This window comes from Lithobates pipiens, unplaced genomic scaffold, assembly GCF_037356315.1.
Source record: "Lithobates pipiens isolate NorthernLeopardFrog02 unplaced genomic scaffold, aLitPip1_a1.2 Scaffold_13, whole genome shotgun sequence".
Lineage (NCBI taxonomy): Eukaryota > Metazoa > Chordata > Amphibia > Anura > Ranidae > Lithobates > Lithobates pipiens.
Window position 1 is genome coordinate 233,675,272 of NW_027507718.1, and position 20,658 is coordinate 233,695,929.

The 20,658-nt window shown below is 48.6% G+C and overlaps 1 protein-coding gene across 1 annotated transcript in view; it reads right to left on the minus strand.

Annotated features, from left to right (window-relative positions):
* PIK3R2 (phosphoinositide-3-kinase regulatory subunit 2) overlaps positions 1-3,611 on the minus strand; it is a 151,247-nt gene extending 147,636 nt beyond the window's left edge. Inside the window, exon 1 of the mRNA XM_077476339.1 lies at positions 3,409-3,611. The gene's annotated coding sequence lies outside the window, so the exon portion shown is untranslated. The remainder of the gene's footprint in view (positions 1-3,408) is intronic.
* Between the last annotated feature and the right edge of the window lie 17,047 nt (positions 3,612-20,658).

A 20,658-nucleotide genomic window follows, 5' to 3' on the forward strand; every position in this document is an offset into this window, starting at 1 on the left:
GCACTGTTTAGGAGATATTTACACTGGATGCAGTCGTGTGCATGTGTAGGAGTGACGTCATGATGGCTCCAGACACTCATACAGCCGGAGACCACAAATCCAGACGGAAGACCAGGTGAAGATGGAAGCCCTGTCAATGGTGACAGCCAGGGTTGCCATCTTAACCCTTCAAACATGAATACATATTAATTACACAGGTACTAAGGCTAACTGAATGCAGATAAAGCACCGAGTTTAATTACCACTTTAATCAGCCACAGAGCCTGTGTAATTTATCTGTTTGGGTTTAAAAAGGAATGAGGTGGCAACCCTAGCGACAGTGCACCAATGGAGGGCTTCGTTTTAAAGTAAGCATTTTATAATGTGCCAATATGTGATGCATACTAGCACATTATGCCATTGTATTGCAGGGGATTTATTTTTTTAGCCACTTGCAGACCGGCCGCAATACATATACTGAGGCAGGTCTGTCCTATTGCGAGAAATGACTTATCTGTACATCAGGTGGCGATGCCCGCCGGCCACCCGTGATTGATCCCCAGAGGTAGAATGGCGGTCTGCACTCGGTGATCTTGTGTTCCTGCTATTCAGGAACACGGATCACTGTGTTCATCTAGGGAGTCCATCCCCTTCCCTGCCAGTGACAGTACAATAACAGTCCATTTTTATTTGCACCGATTACTGTTGTATTTTCACTGGCTCCCAAAAAAAAGTGTCAGTTAGGTGTCTGATCTGTCCGCTGCAATGTCGCAGTCCTGTTAAAAGTCACTTATCGCCATCATTAGTAAAAAATGCAAAAATGTATCCCCTAGTTTGTAGACACGATAACTTTTGTCCAAATAATATATACATTTTTTATTTATTTTTTAACCATAAATATGTAGCAGAATGTATATTGGCCTAAATTTATGAAGAAATTAGATTTTGCTCTATTTGTGGGGGGGGGGGAAAGACATCAATTTTATTTTAGTACAGTGTTGCACGACCATGCAATTGTCAGTTAAAGTAATGTGGTGCAGTATCGCAAAAAATGGCCTGGCCAGGAGGGGGGGGGGTAAAACCTTCCGGAGCTGAAGTGGTTAAGTGCCGCAGTTAACTACCACTTAAGGCTGGATTCACACTATTACAAATTGGATGTGGGGAATCAGTAGATTCTGACTGGCTCTCTATGGAGCCGGTTCACAGATCTTTGCTGTGGCTCCGGTGCGAATTGCACTGGAGCCCTTTGCGTCTTTTGGTCCAGTTTGAGGTCCGAATTCAGCCAAAAATTTGGAACTGTTCCGGTGAACGGGGACACACCGGACCCCTGCTGTGAGCCGCATGTGAAGATAGTGTGAACCCAGCCTCAAAGCGGAGCTCCACTCAAAAGAAAAAAGCTCAGTTTGTTCACAACCCCACCACTTTTTTTTTTTTGGCAGGTACCCGCTCCCACGTCTGGGTAAGATTACCATTCTATGACATTTGCAGCCCCTCCTCCTCCCCCCCGATGCATGCTGGGACACACACAGGTCACAAAAGATGGCGGAAACCTTCAGAAAGTGCCAATTTGTTTTTTATAGGCTGGAGCTCCTCTTTAACCACTTGCTTACTGGGCACTTAAACCCCCCTCAGTCCCAGACCAATTTTCAGCTTTCAGCGCTGATGCACTTTGAATGACAATTGCGCGGGCATACAACACTGTACCCAAATGAAATTTTTATCATTTTTTTCCCACAAATAGAGCTTTCTTTTGGTGGTATTTAGTTACAGCTCGGAGTTTTATTTTTTGCTAAACAAACAAAAAAAGGTGCAAAAAATAAAAATAAAATCATGTTTAATAGTTTGTTATAAAATTTTGCAAACGGGTCATTTTTCTCCTTCATTGAAGTGCGCTGATGAGGCGGCACTGTTAGGCTGCACTGGTGGGCACTGATGGGCTGCATTGGTGGGCACTGATGGGCTGCACTGGTGGGCACTGATGGGCACAGATAAGATGGCACGGATGGGTGGCACGGATAGATGGGACTGATGGGCACCGATAGGTGGCACTAATAGGTGGCTCCGATAGGTGGCACTGCTGGGCGGCACTGCTGGGCACTGGTAGATGACACTGATGGGCACGGATATGTGGCACTGGGGTGCAGCACCTTTGTTGAGGCAGATTGTGGGCACTGCTGAGTGGCACTGTGGGCACTGCTGAGTGGCACTGACGGGGGGCACTAATTTTTTATTATGTGTAGTTATGAGGGGGCAGGTGGGCACTGGCAGGGGGCAGGTGGGCACTGGCAGGGCTGGCCGTGATCGGGACTGATGTCCCGATCACGGCCGCCGGTGATCGGCTTTTTTTTTCTCCTCGCGCTATCAGCGCGAGGAGGAATAATAGCCGATTACCGGCTCCGTTATATCACATGATCAGCTGTCATTGGCTGACAGCTGATCACGTGATAAAGGGTCGGGATCGACCCCTTGCACGGATCAGTGATCAGGCGAGTCTCGTAGACTCGCCGATCACAGGGGGCGTGCAGGCCGCTCGTGCACGGGACTATGTCTATTGACGTCGTCCCGGAAAAGGAGATCCGCGCTGTAGCCGTCATTCGGCTATAGCGCGGGTCTCAAGTGGTTAAACGCAGCTGACTTTTTTTTTTTCCCCCAGACTTGCAAGGCATAATGAGCGAATATGCACCACATACTAGCTCATTATGAAATACTTACCTTAGAATGAGGTCCCGACATCTCGCCCGATCCACGCCGAGGGAGCCGACATGTTCCCTCGGCGTGTCTTCCAGGTATCGCAGCTCCGGGGATGTGAGTGGCCAAAACCGTGATACACGCACAGGAGATTTCTTTCCAGCAGGGTCCGGGCATTCAGCCGGGAATGCCCTGTGCGCATGCGCCGCTGCAGTCAGCGGCTCATTGCAAGGGGAATATCTCCTAAACCATACAGGTTTAGATCGTTTTTTTTTTTTTTGTTTTTTTTTTTACCAAAAAGGTTAGCCTTATTATAGGCTTACCTGTAGGTAAAAGTAAAAAAAAAAAAAAAAGAACAAAAAAAAAAAAAAAAAAAACACCACACACACACTATACAACTGCTTTAAAACTGGAGAAGCAATCCATGGCAACCAATCAGCTTCTAGCTTTCCTTTACAAAGCCTAATTGAACAAGCTGAAGCTAGAAGCCGATTGGCTGCTCTAGTTTTCGATAAATCTCTTCTTGAGATTCCAGAAGGAAATCCTAAATGTAATCTGCCATTTTATGTGGGACTTCCTTCTGCTTTCAAAAAGGGGTGCGTTAAAATAAGTCCACCGTCCCTAAAGAGAACACATTACTAGGAAGGGTTTTCTTTTCAGAGACTCTCTCCCGTTATGTTCTCCCCCCCTGAAGTGAAGAAAAGTAATCCTATCCTGCTATACGCACAACTTTTCCCTTACCCTCCTCACAGCGCTCCATGCTTCATGGCGGCCGTTCTCCTCAGACTCTCGCCTGTCCCGAGCCTCCCCCGCCTAGGACATTACAGCGCCACACGAACACTCACTGCAACGACGGTGGCGGCGACTGGCATGTTCTACGAGAACCATTCAACCCCCCCTGACAAGCGCTGAGGCCTGCCACCGATACCCACCACGGCAGTGCGCCTGCGCCATCACACCCCTCCCCCTTTGTTAGGAGGTCCAATGAGCTTCCCCCCCCCCCATGCCTGCCTAGGGGTGGGCGTGGTGACGTGCATGACAAAAAGACAGGAAACAGCACTAGGTCACTGAATGAAATGGCCAGCTGTGCTCTTGGTTATCTTGCTGCTTGTAGTTCTACAGCACTGGTTTGTCTTATTCCTCACAGTTTAAGCAGAAAGAAAGGCAAAGCTTTTATTTTTCACTTGGATAAAACATGGACCTTGGTAATGGTGCTTTATACAGCCGTGGCCAAAAGTTTGGAGAATTTTATACAGGATTTATATAGCACCAACAGTTAGCGCAGCACTTAAAGTGGAGCACCACCCTAAAGTGGAACCCTCCCCCCCTCCGGTGCCACAATTGGCACCTTTCGGGGGGAGGGGGGTGCAGATACCTGTATAATACAGGTATTTGCACCCACTTCCGGGCATAGCTAGTCTCAGAATCTGTGGGTATTTACGCTACTTCCTGTCCCTTCCCCGCTGTCTGCTGGGAAACATACGGGTTCCAGAGACAGCAGGGACCGTCCGTATTGTGCATGCGCAGTAGGGAACCGGGAAGTGAAGCTGCAAGGCTTTACTTCCTGATTCCCGTAGCAAAGATGGCGGCGGCAGCACCCAAGAGCCGAGCGTCAGATTGGCTTTGGGTGCCGACGTTGCGGGCGCGCTGGACAGGTAAGTGTCCATATTTTAAAAGTCAGCAGCCGCAGTATGTGTAGCTGCTGACTTAAAAAAAAAAAAACAGCAGAACTCCGCTTTAACAAACTAAAGGCAGACATTACAATTTGGTACAAGGGGAATCAGAGGGCCCTGCTCATTAGAGCTTACAATCTACAAAATGACACATATTCCTTTTCACAAAGTCTGCTGCTTCAGTGTTTTTAGATCTTTTTTGTCAGATGTTACTATGGTATAGCGAACAGCAGCAGGCCATCAATAAGGGATCTAATGAGCGCCCCCCCCCCCCCCCATCTAAATACAGGGGTGCTGGGGCGCATGGGTGTGTTTTTTCGAAGCACGTGATTAGAGCCAGAGGCTAAATAGGCTTCAAAAAAAGGGTGGGCTTGGGGTACACCCAGTTGTGTGACAATAGCGAATGAATATTCGCTATCGCCACACTGATTCTCCTCCCGGCCAATCAGAAAGTGGGTCATGAGACTTGTCTACCCAATTGGCTGAAAGGACAGGTGACTCTATTGGACACCTAGGAGGAGCTGCATGATGCAGAAGAAGGGAAAAGGACACAGGAGCCCTCAATCCAGCCATTGCCCGCCGCCTGTAGGAGCTCGCATACCCACCCGCAATCTACATGGGGTAAGTGATGGGGGTGTCGCTAGCCGACCAACCAACCAGGGGGGACGGGGGTGGTCGTTTGCCGTCGCCCCCCCCCCCCCCCCAAAAAAAAAAAACCATAAAAACCGCTTATACTGAGGTATGATTACAAGCATTTTATCAGTATCAAAGGTTTTTATTGACAATTACATGAAGTTTATGCAAAGAGTTAATACTTGCAGTGTTGACCCTTCTTTTTCAAGACCTCTTAAATTCGCCCCGGCATGCTGTCAATCAATTTCTGGGCCACATCCTGACTGATGGCAGCCCATTCTTGCATAATCAATACTTGGAGTTTATGAGAATTTGTGTTTTTTTTTGTTTACCCGCCTCTTGAGGATTGAGCACAAGTTCTCAATGGGATTAAAGGGGTTGTAAATCCTTGTGTTTTTTCACCTTCATGCATCCTATGCATGAAGGTGAAAAAACACCTGTCAGTCACTTGCCCCCCAGCCCCCCCCCCCCCCCCCGTTTTACTTACCTGAGCCCTGGAATTTCACCTGGTGGAGCCGTGCTCTTCCTTTGCCTGGGGTTCTCGGCTCCTGATTGGATAGATTGTTAGCAGCGCAGCCATTGGCTCCCTCTGCTGTCAATCAAATCCAATGATGCGGGGGACAGGGCCGAGTGTGACATTCGTGTCTATGGTTCGCAAGGTAACCCCCCGGGAGAGCGCTTCTCCAAGGGGGTTATCTGAGAAGCCGCAAGAGCTGCCAGGAGACCCCATAAGATGATGTTCAGGGCCACTCTGTGTAAAACGAACTGCACAGTGGAGGTAAGTATGACACATTTGTTATTAAAAAAAAAAAATGCAAACCTTTACAATCACTTTAGGTCTGGGGGGTTTCCTGATCATGGACCCAAGTGTTTGATGTTTGTTCCCCAAACCACTTAATTATCACTTCTGAAGCGCCGAATAGCTTCCGCCGCCCGTTCGTAGTATATATTACTATGGCCGGCGGTTTGATTGATATCTGAGATGATGTCACTTCCTGTTTTCTCTCTTCAGTTGCGCCCAGGAGAGAGGAACCAGGAAGTATGAGAGGATGGACCTCTCTACAGGAGACATCGCTGGAGAGGACAACACACTGCAAGGTAAGTAAGGGGGGGGTTTGATGTGAGGCTGCTGCAACTTGGTGGGACGCATGCTGCTGCAACTTGGTGGGATGCATGCTGCTGCAACTTGGTGACACACATGCTGCTACAACTTGGTGGGACGCATGCTGCTGCAACTTGGTGACACGCATGCTGCTGCAACTTGGTGACACACATGCTGCTGCAACTTGGTGGGACACATGATGCTGCAACTTGGTGACACACATTCTGCTGCAACTTGGTGACACACATTCCGCTGCAACTTGGTGACACACATTCTGCTGCAACTTGGTGGGACACCTGTTGCTGCAACTTGGTGGGACACATGCTGCTGCAACTTGGTGGGACACATGCTGCTGTAACTTGGTGACACACATGCTGCTGCAACTTGGTGGGACACATGCTGTTGCAACTTGGTGGGACACATGACGCTGCAACTTGGTGGGACACATGACGCTGCAACTTGGTGGGACACATGACGCTGCAACTTGGTGACACATGCTGCTGCAACTTGGTGGGATGCATGCTGCTGCAACTTGGTGGGACGCATGCTACTGCATTTTGGCGATGACACATGACGCTGCAACTTGGTGGGATGCATGCTGCTGCAACTTGGTGGGACGCATGCTGCTGCATTTTTGCGGTGACATATTCTGCTGCAACTTGGTGTGACATATGATGCTGCAACTTTGTGGGACGCATGCTGCTGCAACTTGGTGGGACGCATGATGCTGCAACTTGGTGGGACGCATGCTGCTGTAACTTGGTGACACACATGCTGCTGCAACTTGGTGGGACACATGCTGCTGAAACTTGGTGGGGCACATGCTGTTGCAACTTGGTGGGACACATGCTGTTGCAACTTGGTGGCACACATGACGCCGCAACTTGGTGACATGCATGCTGCTGCAACTTGGTGGGACACATGACGCTGCAACTTGGTGACACATGCTGCTGCAACTTGGTGGGATGCATGCTGCTGCAACTTGGTGGGACGCATGCTGCTGCATTTTTGCGGTGACATATTCTGCTGCAACTTGGTGTGACATATGATGCTGCAACTTTGTGGGACGCATGCTGCTGCATTTTGGCGGTGACACATGCTGCTGCAACTTGGTGTGACATATGATGCTGCAACTTGGTGGGACGCATGATGCTGCAACTTGGTGGGACGCATGCTGCTGCAACTTGGTGGGACGCATGCTGCTGCAACTTGGTGGGACACATGCTGCTGCAACTTGGTGGGATACACAATGCTGCAACTTGGTGGGACGCATGCTGCTGCAACTTGGTGGGATGCATGCTGCTGAAATTGAAGGTGACACATGCTGCTGCATTTTGGTGGGATGCATGCTTCTGCAATTTGGTGGAACGCATGCGGCTGCATTTTGGCGGTGACACATGCTGCTGCAACTTGATGGGACGCATGTGGCTGCAATTTGGCGGTGACACATGCTGCTGCAATTTGGCGGTGACACATGCTGCTGCAATTTGGTGGGGCGTATGCTGCTGCAATTTGGTGGGACACATGCTGCTGCAATTGATGGTGACACATGCTGCTACCATTTGGTGGGACACATGCTGCTGCAACTTGATGGTGACACATGCTGCTGCAACTTGATGGTGACACATGCTGCTGCAATTTGGTGGTGACACATGCTGCTGCAATTTGGTGGTGACACATGCTGCTGCAGTTTGATGGTGACACAGGCTGCATGTAAGTGGAGGGACTCCGCTTGGGACACCTGATGGCATCTGGTGGCAGGCGACATGGCTAGTGACACGCTCAGGTCTCCCACTGATTCTGCATTATGGTGAGTTGAATGATTTAATTTTATATTACAATGTTATAATAGAAAAAATGTGCTTCAATCATCCTGACACCATAACAACCATGGTGCTGGGATGATTGAAGTGCTAACACCAGGTGTTTGAAATATCTTTATCTGCTGATTGTTAAACTTTCTAGAATACACATATTTCTATTGTTGTGTAGGATCTGGGCCTGCTGTCCTTCCATCCCTCTCTCCCTCTCCCTCTGTCCCTTGTTCATCTCAGACACTAACTACACCACCTTAGAGCCACGCCCACTATTTTGCTGAAACCACACCCATTTTCACAAAGTGGGAGGGATCAAAAAGGAAGGGCTGGGTCTGGCTCCCCCATCTTAAAACTTCACCAGCCGTCACTGAGGTAAGTATAACAAGTTTGTTTTTGAAAAAAATACAAAACAAAAACAAGGCTTTAATATCGCTTTAAACAACACCCCAAAAACAGTTTACAAAACGCAGTGCAATTGGCAATATTGGATCGCATAGATGTGAACACTCATGCAATCCAATTCCAATGTGTGTAAAAAAAAAAAAAAAAAAGGTGCAAGCACCATTTTCGTGTGGTGTGATTTGAGCTATACACAACGAATGGGCTAAAATTGCACTGCAAAGAATTGCATGTGACTTGAACAGGAAGGCGATGTGATTCCTGCCCAAATCGCATGTAGTTTCCCACACCGCACCAATGTGAACTTAGGCCAGTGTTTCTCAACTCCATTCCTCAAGGTGCCCCCAAATAGATAATGTTTTTCAGACTTTCCATTATTTTGCACAGGTGATTTGTTCAGTTTCATTGCCGCCTTAGGCTGGATGCACACCTATGCATTTTTTTTTTTTGTTTCAAACATTTTATTGAAAATTCAGTTTAACAATACAGTGATAATATTGCAAATGAACAATTAGAGTACAGCACAATTGAAACAATAACAGATTTAGTTCATGTTTAAACACAAGTTTGTAGTCTACATAGAGAGATTTTTTTTCCACTAGTGTTTTCTATGGAAAGTACTCGGAGCTTACTCCACCTGGGGTCTGTTTGTTTCTTAGCTTGGCCTGTGAGGTAAGAATGTGTCTTCGCTATGCGGCTTAATTCAGGGGATTGTGTTTTGATAGCCTGAGTGGTACCCTGTTCTCCAGCCACCCCTATCGGGTTCAGACTGTGTCTGGAAAAGGCAGCACCAGGCCATAAGTAATCTGTAGGGTTAATGGGGTGAGCTGCATTTCTTGAGGAATGTCTAGTGAGTCGGCATTCTGTATGGATGTTTCTTTAGATGGGGCTGTTCCATATAGGGGGCAATCCTTGTCCTATGTAGGCCATGGTTAGAGTGTCTGGATTGAGCTAAAGTTAACTTTCTATTATTGCTAATATATTGTCTGGTATTATCATTCAGTTAACAACAAAGGATTATACTGGAGTTATTCCCCGGGGCGTATTGCTTCCTATATTTTCGTTTGGTGTGGACGTGTGGTGTTGTTGTGTTGATGTCACCTGGTTGTTGTTGATCTTTTGATGGGCAAGATTGCTGTATTCTGGGGTTTCTTTAAACTGTTTCCAGCTGGCCCAAATTTTTTTGGGAATTTGGTTGGGTTTTCTGTGGCTTGATGTATGAGGGCCTCCATTTCTGCTATTCGATCAATGCGTTTAAACCAGTTGAGGATGGTAGGGGGGTTGGTCTGCCTCCAAAGAACTGGTATGCTTTGTTTTGCTGCATTTATTAGGTGTAGGGTGAGAGATTTCGCAGAACCTGCGTGAGGTAAAGTTGAGTGGTGTAGTAAGAATCGCTCTGGTGTGAACTTGGGAATATGTTGTGATTTGCTCTATTATGCGGTGGACCTCCCTCCAGAAGGGTTGAATGAGTGAGCATTCCCACCAAATATGCAGTAACGATCCTGGCGACAAATTGCAATGCCAGCATAGTGGGGAGATGTTAGGGTAGAATTTGTGTATCTTGACTGGCGTTCTATAACATCTCGAGTATAGTTTATAGCCGTTTTATTGGGCTGATATGTTGGTTGATCCTTTATGGATATGTCTAAGAATCCTGAGAGAGTGGGCACAGCGTGTTCCTAAAAAAATAAACAAATTTAGGGAGATACACCATCTTCAGGAGGTTCACCCTGCCCAACGGAGACAGCGGCAATGTTTTCCACATTTGGCATTTCCTACCAAGCTGGACCAAAAGGGGGGAAAGGGGGGAAAGATTGTCTCCTATATACGCCTGAGGGGAGTTTTTAACAATTACTCCCAAATATTTAAATTCGTCCACCCACTGAAGTGGCATGTTGGTGAGACCTCTGGGGCCAGAGTCGTGGAGGGAAAAAAGGACAGACTTATCCCAGTTAACTCGGACCCCCGGATACTTCACTAATTGATCTATTATTTCTAGTGCAGCTCAGAGAGGTGTCTGTGTCAGCTAGGTAAAGCAGGGCGTCATCAGCATACAAGGAGATTTTTTTTCTTGTAGTACTCCAACCCGTATTCCCCTTACCCTCTGGTCCTGGCACAGCAAGATTGCCAAGGGTTCAATTGCTAGGGCAAAAAGCCCCGGGGATAGGGGGCAGTCCCGTCTGGTACCCCTAGGCTGAAGGGGGGGGGGGCAACAGGCTGTTCACTCTAACCCGGGCAGTAGGCTCCTTGTACAAAAGCTGGACCCAGGAGATGAACCTGGGTCCAAACCCAAAGCACTCCAGGACCTCCCGAATATAGAGCCATTCGACCGAGTCGAATGTCTTCTCGGCGTCCAGAGTGGCAACTATGCCTGCGTTCCCCTCCTCTGCCAGATCAATGTGGGTAAATAGCCTGCAGATATTTATATCTGTTCCTCTACCCGGCATGAATCCCGACTGGTCCGGAGGGACCAACGCCGTGATCACCCCGTTCAGTCTAGTCGCCAAAATTTTGGCTAACAATTTGGCATCCACATCAAAGAGATCGGGCGGTAGGATTTGCAAAGTTCAGTATCCTTCCCGGGCTTAGGGATTACCACTATCACTGCCTCTGACATAGACTTTGGCAGAGCTCCATCCCTCAACGATGCAAGGAGCATAGAATGGAGCTTGGGGGCTAACTCTTCAGCGTACATTTTATAAAATTCGGTGGGGAACCCATCCGGTGTTTTACCCACCTGAAGTGAGGATATGGCCTGCTGGACTTCTCAAAGCATAATGGGAGAGTCGAGTTGGGCCTTGTATGTGTCGGTCAAGACAGAAAAGTCAACGTCTGAGAGGTATATGTGGAGGTCTTCCATAGAGTAGTCCACCCGCGTGGAGTATAATTCAGAGTAGTGCGTGAAGCCCTCGCTGATCGCCCTAGAGGAGGTCTGTCTGATCCCAACTCAGTCAAGCAGCGAGGGCACACTCATGGAGCTTGACTGATCCTTGACCAACCACGCCAGTAGCCTACCCCACCCCCCCCCCCCCCCTCGCCCTCTTGGAAAATTCTCCAGGACTGCTGAAGCATCTTTTTTTTGGCGAGTGAAGTGTGCAGTAGCATAACTTCCCTGGTGCTGTCCTGAAGTTTGGTGCAAGTCTCTGGGTCCCCTGTCTGGACATTAGGGATGAGCCGAACACCCCCCGGTTCGGTTCGCACCAGAACTTGCGAACGACCCCCGCGTTCGGTACGAACGTTAGAACCCCATTGAAGTCTATGGGACTCGAACGTTCGAATTGGAAAGTGCTAATTTTAACGGCTAATATGCAAGATAGTGTCCTAAAAAGGGTTTGGCGACCTGCCTCCTGCCTCAGGGGACATGGGTCACTGCAAAAAAAAGTTTTAAAAACTACCGTTTTGGTGGGAGCACTGATTTTAATGACAATTAAAGTGAAAAAAAAAAAGTGAAATATTCCTTTAAATATGGTGCCTGGTGGGTGTCTGTAGTATGCCTGTGAAGTGCCACGTGTTTCCCGTGTTTAGAACAGTCCCTGCACAAAATGACATTAAGCGGAAATAACACCATTTAAAACTGCTTGCGGTTTTAATGTTATATCTGGTTCCTGCAATATGGTTGAAAATCATTCAGAAAAATGGCATGGGTAGCCCTCCCTGCCCATTACCAGCCTATTTGGGTCTTGTACGCATATTAAGGGGAACCCTGTACCCATATTAAAAAAAGGAAATGCGTGTGGCCCCCAGGCCCTATATACTCAGAACAGAAGTATACAGGCGGTGCAAACAAGACAGGGACTGTGTAGGTTTGTTGTGTTACCGTAAGTTGAATCTGTTTGTAATTTTCAACTGGTACATTTTTAAAGTGTAGCTCCAGTCAAAAAAAATATTTTTAAGCTTTTTGGAAAACATAGGGGTTATCACCCCTGTATAATTTGTTTTGTCGTCCATCTTTTTTCATCTCACTTGCTGTTGTCTCCTTCCGTTTGCAAGTAGGAGATGTTTGTAAATTGGATGTTTGAAAGTAGGGGCCTGCCCTATATGCTCTGCAGAAATGGCGGAACAAGGTGTTGGTTTTGCAACAACATTGTAAGCCCTCAAAGTGACTCTTGGTGGGCGCTGGAGCGCCCTGCTGTGAACGATTATATCAAGAATTGTAATTACATGCCATTGTTGAACAGTGGTAGAAAAATTTACCTTTGGTGGTTGTGGTGCTGGTGCCACAACACTATAAGTCCTCACAGTTACTCTGGGTGGGCACAGGAAGGGGCCCTCCTGTAAAATATTATATCAAGAATTGTAAATACATGTCCCTGTTAAACAGGGGCAGAAAAATTGGGCCTTAGGCACTGGTGCCATCACACTGCAACCTCTGCCATACACTCTAGTTTTATTGCAGGAATTAGCCCTGCTGCAAAGCATTGCATCAAAAATTGTACTTAAACGCCCCTGTTAAACAGGGGCAGAAAAATTGGGCCTTAGGCACTGGTGCCATCACACTGCAACCTCTGCCATACACTCTAGTTTTATTGCAGGAATTAGCCCTGCTGCAAAGCATTGCATCAAAAATTGTACTTAAACGCCCCTGTTAAACAGGGGCAGAAAAATTGGGCCTTAGGCACTGGTGCCATCACACTGCCATCACACTGCAACCTCTGCCATATACTCTAGTTTTATTGCAGGAATTAGCCCTGCTGCAAAGCATTGCATCAAAAATTGTACTTAAACGCCCCTGTTAAACAGGGGCAGAAAAATTGGGCTGCTGGCATCACCCAGAACCAAAAATGTTCTTCCAACATATCAGCGGAGGAGGAAGAGGATAGACAATCAACATAACAGGACAGTCACTCAGCATCAGCATAGGCAGTCTTGAAGGGATGTGGTATTTCAAAAAAAATTATTCGGTTACATCAGCTTCAGGTGCTTGGTAGCTGTGGGTGATCCAAGACTGATTCATCTTGATGAAGGTCAGTCGATCAACTGATTCGGTGGACAGGCGCACCCTGTGATCGGTAACGAAGCCACCAGCAGCACTGAAGGTGCGTTCCGAAAGAACGCTGGATGCAGGACAGGCCAGTAGCTCAATTGCATACTGTGCAAGCTCTGGCCAGTGATCCATCCTCAAGACCCAGTAAGCCAGAGGATTTTCAGTGGGAAAGGTGTCCAAGTCTGACCTTGCCCCTAGGCATTCCTGCACCATGTAAATTAGACGCTGGCGATGGGTGCTGGAACCAATCATACCTTGGGGCTGCGGACTAAAAAATTGTCTGAAAGCATCAGTCAGACGGCCACCTTCTCACCGCTCCTTCTGACTGATGCCTCAGCAACACGTTGTCCAGGACCAGGAGTTTGTGACCTCCCAGTCTCTGGGAACGCGTTGCACAGAGCTTTCTGCAAGGCCTCCCGGAGATGTCTCATCCTCTGCTCCCTCTGCGATGGCAAGATAAGGTCGGCAACCTTACCCTTGTACCGTGGATCAAGGAGAGTGGCCAGCCAGTAATGGTCCCTCTCCTTGATCCGAAGAATACGAGGATCCTTCCGCAGGCTTTGCAGGATCAGGGAGGCCATGCAGCGTAGGTTAGCTGAGGCATTCGGTCCGGAGTCCTCTGGGTCACTAAGGACAACATGATCCGCAGCTACCTCCTCCCAGCCACGTACAAGTCCACGTGTTTCTTGGGACTGTAAATCATCCCTATAAGACTGCTGCTGCTGATGCTGAGTGCCAGCCTCCACCTCCATGCTGACACAATCATCCTCCTCCTCCTCTTCCTCCTCCTCACCCTCTTCCTGTGTGATGGGTGGCACAGCAGGAACACTGTCTGGATAAAGGGGGCCTTGAGAGGCAAGGAAGTCCTCCTCTTCCTGCCTCTGTTCTGCCTCAAGTGCCCTGTCCATTATTCCACGCAGCGTATGCTCCAAGAGGTGGACAAGAGGTATAGTGTCACTGATGCATGCACTGTCACTGCTCACCATCCTTGTGGCCTCCTCAAACGGTGACAGGACAGTGCATGCATCCCTGATCATGCCCCACTGGCGTGGTGAGAAAAAACCAAGCTCCCCTGACCCCGTCCTGGTGCCGTAGTCGCACAGGTACTCATTGATGGCCCTCTGCTGCGTGTGCAGCCGCTGCAGCATGGCCAATGTTGAGTTCCATCTGGTGGGCATGTCACATATAAGGCGGTTCTTGGGCAGGTTCAACTCCTTTTGGAGCTCAGCCAGCCGAGCACAGGCATTAAATGATCGGCGAAAATGCACACAGACTCTCCTGGCCTGTTTCAGGACATCCTGTAAGCCGGGGTACCTGCCCAAGAACCGCTGCACCACCAGGTTAAGGACGTGAGCTACACAGGGCACATGGGTCAGTTGTCCCTGTCGGAGGGCGGAGAGGAGGTTGGTGCCATTGTCGCAAACCACCATTCCTGGCTTAAGCTGGCGTGGCGTCAACCACCTCTCGGCCTGCCCCTGCAGAGCTGACAAAACATCCGCCCCAGTGTGGCTCCTGTCCCCCAAACAAACCAGCGCAAGCACGGCATGGCATCGTTTTGCCTGCGTACTTGCGTAGCCCCTGCAACGCCTACGGAGCACCGCTGGTTCTGAGGACAGAGCACTGGAAGAGGCCATGGAGGAAGAAGAAGAGGAGGGGGTGGAGGAGAGAGGTGTGTCACAACCAATAGTAGCATTTTGGAGGCGTGGTGGCGGAACAACCTCCAACACTACTGCACCTTGTCCTGCATCCTTCCCAGCAGCCAGGAGAGTGACCCAATGGGCCGTGAAAGACAGGTAACGTCCCTGTCCATGCCTGCTGGACCATGAGTCAGCGGTAATATGCACCTTACCGCTGACCGCCCTGTCCAGCGAGGCAAGGACATTGCCTTCCACATGCCGGTAGAGAGCCGGAATCGCCTTCCGTGAGAAAAAGTGGCGTTTGGGGACCTGCCACTGAGGAACCGCACATTGTACAAACTCACTGAAGGGGGCCGAGTCTACCAACTGAAAAGGCAGCAGTTGAAGTGCTAGCAATTTAGCCAAGCTAGCATTCAACCGCTGGGCATGTGGATGGCTGGGAATAAATTTCTTCCGCCGGTCCAGCAGCTGGGGCAGGGACATTTGTCTGCTATAATCGGACGTGGATGTACCACTAGCAGAGTTCCCGGAAGCACTTGGCTGTGACACACCTAATTCTACACCTTCATTCCTCTCAGAGCAGGTTTCAGAGAGGACTGAAGGTCTAGTGGGGTTGGAGATGCCAGCTGATGAGGAGCAAGGAGAGGTCCGCTTTGTTCTTTGGTGTGGGTCTTTGAGGTATGCTTGCCAACGAGCTGCATGGCAGGTCAACATATGTCTGGTCAAGCATGTGGTGCCCAAGCGGCTGATGTTTTGGCCACGTGAGATACGCTTGAGACATATGTTGCAAATAGCAGCGGTGCGATCTGATGCACTCGTCTCAAAAAAGGCCCACACCAAAGAACTTTTAGAATAACGCGCAGAGGAAGCGCTCTGCGCAGAGGAAGCGCTCTGCGCAGGCGGAGCTCTGCGGTGTGATTCAGTCGGTGTGCTGCCCCTAAGCTGGCCCCCAGAGGGCATCCTGCCTCGTTGGACATGTGCCTCCTCCTCCTCCTCCTCCTCCTCCTCCTCCTCTTCCTCCCTCCTTCCAGGCACCCACGTGGAGTCAGTGCCCTCATCATCCCCTCCCTCTTCATCGCTGTAGCAAACCTGGCAGTATGCTGCAGCTTGTGGAACATGACTGCCAGATTGCTGTCCTTCTTGAGCATCCCCTCTCTCTGTGCTCACGCTACTGCCTTCCTCTAGCTGAGTGTCATCATCAGAGCCCACCAAACACTGGGCATCCTCCTGGAGCATGTACCCAACACTGTGCTCAAAGAGTTCAGGAGACTCCTCAGGAGGACGTGGTGGGTCTAGGGAAGGAGTCACTGATGATGACATTGAGAGGAGGGACGACGATGTGTTGGCAGCTGCTTTTCTACTACCCTGAGACTGGGTGAGAGAGGATGAGGAGGATGAAGAGGGCTTGGTCATCCACTCTACCAAGTCGTTGGCATGTTGCGGTTCAACATGTCCAGCTGCAGAAAAGAAGGACAAGCATGTCCCATGGCCACGTGCTGATGACAATGCACCGCGTCCACGACCAGCACTGTTGTCTCTAGACACAGAGCCTGCTTGCCCTCTTTTATCGGCTCGCGCCTGTCTGCCTCTCCTTGCTGGCCTTCCAGACATAGTAATGGCCTGAAGGGAGTTGGGTAAAACAGTAGTTGGGTAGTTTATATTGTGCTGGAGGCACACAACACCCACTAACTCCTGCAGATGCCTTTTTTATAGAACAGCAGAGTTAAAGGGGTATATACAGATGTATACTGTGCTGTGCTGGAGGCACACACAACTTCCAATAACTCCCGCAGATGCCAATCGGGCCCAAATAGAGAACAGCTATGTAGGTGGATAATAGCGGTATGTACTGGGTACAGAGCAGGCACACAGCACGCACTATCTCCTGAGTGACACTGCTGACTGCAAGCTCTATTGTTAAAGATGGACCACTAGCTATATAGGTGAGGTGAATATCACGGTGTATACTGCGGTCAGGGCACGCAGACAATAACAAGAAAACAGCAGAGTTAAAGGGGTATATACAGATGTATACTGTGCTGTGCTGGAGGCACACACAACTTCCAATAACTCCCGCAGATGCCAATCGGGCCCAAATAGAGAACAGCTATGTAGGTGGATAATAGCGGTATGTACTGGGTACAGAGCAGGCACACAGCACGCACTATCTCCTGAGTGACACTACTGACTGCAAGCTCTATTGTTAAAGATGGACCACTAGCTATATAGGTGAGGTGATTATCACGGTGTATACTGCGGTCAGGGCACGCAGACAATAACAAGAAAACAGCAGAGTTAAAGGGGTATATACAGATGTATACTGTGCTGTGCTGGAGGCACACACAACTTCCAATAACTCCCGCAGATGCCAATCGGGCCCAAATAGAGAACAGCTATGTAGGTGGATAATAGCGGTATGTACTGGGTACAGAGCAGGCACACAGCACGCACTATCTCCTGAGTGACACTACTGACTGCAAGCTCTATTGTTAAAGATGGACCACTAGCTACATAGGTGAGGTGAATATCACGGTGTATACTGCGGTCAGGGCACGCAGACAATAACAAGAAAACAGCAGAGTTAAAGGGGTATATACAGATGTATACTGTGCTGTGCTGGAGGCACACACAACTTCCAATAACTCCCGCAGATGCCAATCGGGCCCAAATAGAGAACAGCTATGTAGGTGGATAATAGCGGTATGTACTGGGTACAGAGCAGGCACACAGCACGCACTATCTCCTGAGTGACACTACTGACTGCAAGCTCTATTGTTAAAGATGGACCACTAGCTATATAGGTGAGGTGAATATCACGGTGTATACTGCGGTCAGGGCACGCAGACAATAACCAGAAAACAGCAGAGTTAAAGGGGTATATACAGATGTATACTGTGCTGTGCTGGAGGCACACACAACTTCCAATAACTCCCGCAGATGCCAATCGGGCCCAAATAGAGAACAGCTATGTAGGTGGATAATAGCGGTATGTACTGGGTACAGAGCAGGCACACAGCACGCACTATCTCCTGAGTGACACTACTGACTGCAAGCTCTATTGTTAAAGATGGACCACTAGCTATATAGGTGAGGTGAATATCACGGTGTATACTGCGGTCAGGGCACGCAGACAATAACCAGAAAACAGCAGAGTTAAAGGGGTATATACAGATGTATACTGTGCTGCGCTGGAGGCACACACAACTTCCAATAACTCCAGCAAATGACAATCGGGCTCAAATAGAGAACAGCTATGTAGGTGTATATAGTGGTATGTACTGGGTACAGAGCACGCAGACAGCACGCACTAACACTACTGACTGCAAGCTCTATTATTAAAGCTAGATCACTAGCTATATAGGTGAGGTGAATATAGTGGTGTATACTGCGGTCAGGGCACAGACAGTAACCACTACACAAGAGCAAAATAGTAAATCAGCCAAAAACGATTGGTGTGTAACTGTGTTGAAGGTACACAGAACACCCACTGCTTCAGATGCTAACAAACACTACACGAGGCCGCCTAAAAGGCAGCTTTATATAGTGTGGGGCGTGCACTACACAGCCTGAGCTATGATTGGCCACAGGCAGGATGCCTGTGGCCAACCATTGCTCTCCTCGCTACTGGCGCTGCGATTGGCCAAGCATGCGGGGTCACAGTGCATGCTTGGCCAATCGTGAGACAGCAATGCATTGCGCCATCGCAATGCATTGTGGGCCACACGAATTTTGCCGCGAACGGCCCAAACGTTCGGAATTCGGCGAACGCACGAACGACCGATGTTCGAGTCGAACATGCGTTCGACTCTAACACGAAGCTCATCCCTACTGGACATATTGCCGCTCCAAAGAGGCAGCCCTGTCCTCCGCCCTAAGAATATCTGCCTTCAATTGTGTACAGACTCCACCTATGAGCGTCTGTTAGTGTCCCCTAGAAGATGCCTTAAAGGCATCCCAAACCACCGCCGGGGGGGCCGACCCCGAGTTAAGTGCCCAGTAAGTGTTCATTTGCAAGCAAAGCCCAGAATCCACCCCAGGGTCCGAGATCCAGAATCTCGATAGCCTCCACAACCCGTCTGCCGGAGATCCCTCCAGGGACAACCGGAGGAGGAGCGGAGCATGATCAGATATTCGCCTCGGAAGAATAGAGATCAGTTGTACCCTGGGCAATAGAGGCCTCTCCGCGTACACTAAGTCAATACGCGAGAGAGCCCTATAGGTGGCCGAGTGACAAGTAAAAGCTCTATCGGAAGGGTTTCTCCATCTCCATATGTCTGTCAACGCATAAGCGTCTGCCCAAATCGAAAGGTCTGAGGTGGATCCCCCAGATGATTTCAGGTGGTCCATCCCAGGGTTCGGTGTCATATTAAAGTCCCCCATAATTAGCAGGTTATCTGTACCATAATTGGCAAGGAGGAGGTCCAACTTATGAAGCAATTTGACTGAGGCAGGGGGAGGAACATAAACACCTACAATCACCATTTCCAAATTCTCCACCATAGCATGCATTATTATGTATCGTCCATCCGGGTCATGCTCCAACCCCAGGAGTTTAAATGGCAGCGATGCATATACAGTGCCTTGCGAAAGTATTCGGCCCCCTTGAACTTTTCAACCTTTTGCCACATTTCAGGCTTCAAACATAAAGATATAAAATTTAAATTTTTTGTGAAGAATCACCAACAAGTGGGACACAATTGTGAAGTGGAACGAAATCTATTGGATATTTTAAACTTTTTTAGCAAATAAAAAAACTGAAAAGTGGTGCGTGCAAAATTATTCGGCCCCTTTACTTTCAGTGCAGCAAACTCACTGCAGAAGTTCAGCGAGGATCTCTGAATGATCCAATGTTGTCCTAAATGACTGATGGTGATAAATAGAATCCACCTGTGTGTAATCAAGTCTCTGTATAAATGCACCTGCTCTGTGATAGTCTCAGGGTTCTGTTGAAAGCGCAGAGAGCATCATGAAGACCAAGGAATACACCAGGCAGGTCCGTAATACTGTTGTGGAGAAGTTTAAAGCTGGATTTGGATACAAAAAGATTTCCCAAGCTTTAAACATCCCAAGGAGCACTGTGCAAGCGATCATTTTGAAATGGAAGGAGTATCAGACCACTGCAAATCTACCAAGACCTGCTGGCCCTCTAAACTTTCAGCTCAGACAAGAAGACTGATCAGAGATGCAGCCAAGAGGCCCATGATCACTCTGGATGAACTGCAGAGAACTACAGCTGAGGTGGGAGAGTCTGTCCATAGGACAACAATCAGTCGTACACTGCACAAATCTGGCCTTTATGGAAGAGTGGCAAGAAGAAAGCCATTTCTCAAAGATATCCATAAAAAGTCTCATCTAAAGTTTGCCACAAGCCACCTGGGAGACACACCAAACATGTGGAAGAAGATGCTCTGGTCAGATGAAACCAAAATCGAACTTTTTGCCCACAATGCAAAATGATATGTTTGGCGTAAAAGCAACATAGCTTATCACCCTCAACACACCATCCCCACTGTCAAACATGGTGGTGGCAGCATCATGTTTTGGGCCTGCTTTTCTTCAGCAGGGACAGGGAAGATGGTTAAAATTGAGGGGAAGATGGATGCAGCCAAATACAGGACCAATCTGGATGAAAACACGTTGGAGTCTGCAAAAGACCTAAAACTGGGACAGAGATTTATCTTCCAACAAGACAATGATCCCAAACATACAGCAAAATCTACAAAGGAATGGTTCACAAATAAACGTA